Source organism: Cervus elaphus, chromosome 10 (genome assembly GCF_910594005.1).
Source record: "Cervus elaphus chromosome 10, mCerEla1.1, whole genome shotgun sequence".
Lineage (NCBI taxonomy): Eukaryota > Metazoa > Chordata > Mammalia > Artiodactyla > Cervidae > Cervus > Cervus elaphus.
Window position 1 is genome coordinate 24,786,007 of NC_057824.1, and position 5,914 is coordinate 24,791,920.

At 40.0% G+C, this 5,914-nt stretch overlaps 1 pseudogene; it reads right to left on the reverse strand.

Annotated features, from left to right (window-relative positions):
* Positions 1–5,007: 5,007 nt before the first annotated feature.
* On the reverse strand, positions 5,008–5,181 carry LOC122702376 (annotated as a pseudogene).
* Between the last annotated feature and the right edge of the window lie 733 nt (positions 5,182–5,914).

Sequence of the window (5,914 nt, forward strand, 5' to 3'; positions counted from 1 at the left end):
GGCAGCTTTGCTCAGTGGTTGTCATCTTCTCCATCTTCTCCCCCAGGAGACTCTGGTCTCTGCCCACACGGCTAGATTCCTTCCCCTTTCACAGTCAGGAATCTGGAAGAACACCTTACAGGGACTTCTCTGGTGGTCTAGTGGGTAAGATTCCATGCTACCAATACAGGGGGTCTAGGTTCCACCCTTGGTCAGTGAACTAGACCCCACATGCCTCAACAAGAGTTTGCATGTTTGCTGCAACTAGAGATCCTGAGTGCGGCAACTAAGACCTGATGCAGCCAAATAAATACAGATTACTTTTTTAAAAAGGAAAGTTAAAAAAAAAAACTGTACAACTTTCCATATGATGTTTCTCAATTAACATAACAGCATCACAATATAGGCCTGGAAAATGAGAACCACTGGTGTGGGGCAGGGGGACTCTCCCCCCTCCTCTCCCTAGGACATTCTGATGACCGTTTGGGTTTGCCATCACCCAGCCTACTGGAATTGGCCAGGGTAGGGCTCCCAGCATCTCTGGCCTCGCTTCCCCGTGTCTGTCATTACTGGACAAAAACCTGATGCACTAGTTGGATGGAGCACCAGGATTCAAGGATCTGAATCACAATCAGCCTCTCCTAGACAAGACTTCCTACCTCCTCATCCTCCCACCCAAAACTAAGCTGCTTCCTCCTTGAAAGAACTTGCAGGATTGGGGTGGCAAATAACTGGAAGAGAGCTTCTAGTACTGAAATAAGGCAGAGGATAAAATAAGGCCCATCACTCCCAAGTCAGAGCTACCAAAAATAAGAAGCCTGCTTTTAAAACCACTGTGGACAGTGACTGCAGCCATGAAATTAAAAGACACTTGCTCCTTGGAAGAAAATCAATGACAAACCTAGACAGCGTATTAAAAAGCAGAGACATTACTTTGCCTACAAATGTCCGTCTAGTCAAAGCTACGGTTTTTCCAGTGGTCATGTATGGATGTGAGAGTTGGACCATAAAGAAAGCTGAGTGCCTAAGAACTGATGCTTTTGAACTGTATTGTTGGAGAAGACTCTTGAGAGTCCCTTGGACTGCAAGGAGATCCAACCAGTCCATCCTAAAGGAAATCAACCCTGAAGATTCATTGGAAGGACTGATGCTGAAACTAGAGCTCCAATCCTTTGGCCACCTGATGAGAAGAGCTGACTCATTTGAAAAGCCCCTGATGCTGGGAAAGATTGAGGGCAGGAGAAGGGGACAACAGAGGATGAGATGGTTGGATGGCATCATCAACTCAATGGAAATGAATCTGAGCAAACTCCAGGAGATGGTCAAGGACAGGGAAGCCTGGCATGCTGCAGTCCATGGGGTCACAAAGAGTCAGACACGACTGAGCCACTGAACAACAAAGACAGCATGATTTTATAGAGCTGTGACGGGAGACGCCTCACGGTAGAGAAGAACTGACCGGTAGGGGGTGCAGTGAGCTCTTCTTACGTGGGTAAAGACTTTTATAGGCGATTTGCCCTTTATGAACACTTCAGCCATGTTTCTCAAGACCTTATTTTTCAGAGCAGTTTTTGGTTCATGGCAAAAGCAACAGGAAGGCATAGAGATTTCCCAAATATCCCCTGTCCTCATGCATGCATACCCTTCCCCAGTGTCAATATCCCCCATCAGAAAGGTACATTTGTTACCTCTGATGAACCTTTGATGACAGATCATTATCATCTAAAGTCCATTGTTTACCTTGGGGTTCACTGGGTGCTGAAAATTCTATGGGTTTGGACATATGTATGATGACATATATCTGCCATTATAGTATCATATCACTGCCCTAAAAAATCTGCAATCTGCCTGTTCATCCCTCTTTCCCTGAGTCCCTGGTAACCACTGATGTTTTTACTGCCTCCTTGGTTTGCCTTCTCCAAAATGCCATGTAATTGGAATCACACAGTACGTAGCCTACTCGTATTGGCTTCTTTCATGTAGCAATATGCATTTAAGTTCCATGTCTTTTTCATGGCTTGACAGCTCATTTCCCTTTACAGGTGAATCATACTTCATTGTCTAGGTGTACCACCATTTATTTCACCCTACTGAAGGACCCCTTGGTTGCTCCTAAATATTAGCAATTACACTAAAGCCACTATAAACATCCATGTGGAGATTTCTGTGTGGATATAAGTTTTCAGTTCACTTGGGTAAATAGTAATATGATCCAGTAAATTGCTGGATCATATGGTGAGACTATAGTTAATTTTGTAAGAAATCACTGAACTGTTTTCCAAAGTAGCTGTACTGGGAGTTTGCTGGTTGCCTAATGGTTACGATTCTGGGCTTTTACTGCCTTGGCCTGAGTTCAGTTCCTGGCTGGGGAACTAAGATTCCACATGCTACACAGCACATCCTAAATAAATAAATATGTAATGGTATTCATCATTGTTTTAACTTTCATTTCCCTGATGACATATGATGCAAAGCATCTTTTCATATGCTTATTTGCCATCTGTACACCTTTTTTAGTGGGATGTCTGTTAAGGTCTTTGTCCCATACTTTAATTGTTTCTTACAGTTGTTTTCAAGGGTTCTTTGGATATGTTAGGGTAATAGTCCTTGATCAGATGTATTTTTGGCAAATATTTTCTCCCAGTCTGTAACTGATCTTTTCATTCTCTTGACAGTGTCTTTTGCACGGCAGACATTTTATATTTTAATTAATTCCAGCTTATCAATTTTTTTCTTCCATAGATCGTGTCTTTGGTGTTATATCTAAAATGTCATCATCAAATCCCAGGTCATCTAGATTTTTTTCTAAGAGTTTTATCGTTGTGACTTACATTTACATCTGTGATCCATTTTGAGCCAATTTTTGTGAAAGGTGTGAGGTCTGTGTCTAGTTTCTTTTTTTCCTAAGTGTTCCAGCACCACTTATTAAAAAGACTATTGTTGTTTCATTCTATTGCCTTTGCACCTATGCTTAAGATTAGTTGACTATATTTATGAGGGCCTATTTCTGGGTTCTGCTGATCTATCTAATACCAATATCACACTCTTGAATTCTGTAGCTTTAAGTCTTGAAATCAAGTAGTGTCAATCTTCCCACTTTTTCTCCTCCAATATTGTATTAGCTACTCTGGGTCTTTTGCAACTGCATGTTGCCTGGCAGGCTACGGTCCATGAGGTCACAAAGAGTCAGACACGTTTGAGTACACACACAATAAATGATATCGATTTTAATTTCAAATTCCATATGTTCATTGCTAGTAGATAGGAAAGCAGTTGGCTGCTGTATATTAAACTTTTTAATCTTTTGTCTGGGCTGCATGGCACATGGGATTTTAGTTCCCCAATCAGGGATTGAACCCACACCCCCAACACTGCCAGTATAGAGTTCTCACCACTGGACCAGCAAAGAAGTCCCTATTGTATATTAATCTTACATCCTGAAATCTTGCTATAATTGCTAAATAGTTTCAGATTTTCTTTTGGTTGATAATTTCAAATTTTCTATATAGGTGATCATATCATCTGTGAAGAAAGACAGTTTTATTTCTTCCTTGTATATCCTTCGCTTATATTTTTCCATTACCTAGTGTTGTCAATAAGACATTGAAAAGGAGTAGTGAAAAGAGATGTGCTCGTCTTGAACCTGATCTCAGGGGGAAAGCTTGGATTGCTGGATTTGATTTGCTAATATTTTGCTGATTTTTTTTTTATGCATTTAGATTCATAAAAGATATTGTTTTGTAATTTCTTTTTCTTTTAGCATCTTTGATTTCCATAGGGTAATGTTGGCCTCCTAGAATTCATTAGGAATTATTCCCTCTGCTTCTATCTTCTGAAAGAGAATGTAGAAAATTGGTGTAATTTCTTCCTTAAATGTTTGGTAGAATTCATCAGTGAACCTACTTGGTCTGATAATTTCTGTGTTGGAAGGTTATGAATTCTTGATTCACTTTCTGTAAAAGATATGTGTGTTTAGATTGTTTATTCTCTCATGTGTGGGCTTTGGCAGACCATGTCTTTCAAGGAATTGGTCCATTTCATCTAGTTTATTAGATTTGTGGGCATAGAGTTGTTTATATTTCTTGACTCTCCTTTTAATGTCCATGGGATCTGTAAAGATGTCTCATCCCTCATTTATTCTGTTAGCAATTTGTGTCCTTTCTCTTTTTCCTTATTTACTCTGTCAATTTGACTTATCTTTTCTAGGAACTAGATTTTGGGTCTGTTGATTCTCTCTGGTTTCCTGTCCCAACTTCATTGGCTTCTGCTCTCATTTTTATCCCTTCTCTTCTTCTGCTTCCTACAATTTGCTCTTCTTTCTCTCATTTCCTCATGAAGAGGTTTATTGACCTTAGATATTTCTCCTTTTCTCATTTATGCATTCAGTGTTATAAATCCCCCTGTAAGCACTTCTTTCATTGAATCCCACACATTTTGACAAGCTGCATTTTCATTTAGTTCAAAATACTTAAAACTTTCTCTTGAGATTCCTTTTTTGGCTCATGTGTTATTTAGAAGTGTGTGTTTCAGTCTCCAGGTATTTGAGGATTTTTCTAGCGGTTTTTCTGATATTGATTTAGAGAATGATTCCATTGTGATCTGAGACCAGACACTGTGTGACTTCTGTTTTCTGCCATATTTTTTATCTTTGAAGTAAAGACTGCTCCACATTGATTGCTAGTGTGACTGGAAACACCGGGGTTGGTGGGGAGGGATAGCCCATCTCTTTACTTTTTCATTTAGCTGTGTGATCTTAGAAAATCACCTGACCTCTCTGGACTCATTTATTCACTGGCAAAATGAAGGGGTGGTAAATTACTGTTCAAGTGTCCTCTGGCTCCGTATTATACTTAAGCAGAAAAGAGAGGCCCGAAAGGAACCAAGTACGCATGAGAGTTACCATATGATGAAAACATCACTACAAATAGTTAGAGACAGATAACTTAACGGACAGAGTATATGAGCATCCTATCCACAGAAAACAATGCAGAAATAAATTTTTATCAAACTAAAGACGCTTGACCTCAGCCATAAAAGAAATACAAAATAAAGCTACCGGGTGAGTTTCTCCAAAAGTCAAACATACCCCTGCTGTTTGACCCACCCACTCTGTTCTGAGATAATTAGGGAAACGTTTTCAATTAGCAATAATCATGCCTCGGATAAACCTCACTGGCTACGATACTGCCACTGCGCAAAGCTTGTTCTGAGATAATTAACCAACAGTAAAGAAAGCATAGGTCCACGCAAAGACTTGGACATGAATATTTATAACAGCTTTGCCTGTAAAGCTCAAAACTGGAAGCAACCCAAATGTCCATCAGTAGGTGAATGAATAAACACGGTGTAGTAAATCCATACAATGAAGCACTATTCAGTCATAAAGAGAAACAAACTATTGGTATATACACGGACATAGATGAACCTAAAAATAATTCTTCTGAAAGATGCTGGAGTGGGGAGAACTGTGTCTCCATTTACATGAAATACTAGAAACTGAAAATTTGGAAAGCAAATCATTGGTTGCATAGAAAGAGGAATTTGCATCACAAAGAATGAGGCAATTTCTGGGTAATGAGTGTTTTCCCCGATGTTGATTGTGATCATGGTTCTACTGGCATAAATGTGTCAAAATGTATCACATTGTACTCATTAAATGTGTGTGGTTTGCTGTATGTCAATTATACCTCAATAAAACTTCCTAAGTCTACGTGTGATATCCTGTTCTTCTGCCAGACAGACCAAGATAAAGCACTGTGATAAATGGCTACAGTGTGGGGAAGCAAGCATCCCATGCACTATCAGTTCAGTTCAGTTGCTCAGTCGTGTCCGACTCTTTGCGACCCCATGAACCGCAGCAACCCAGGCCTCCCTGTCCATCACCAGCTCCCGGAGTTTACTCAAACTCATGTCCACAGAGTTGGTGATGCCATCC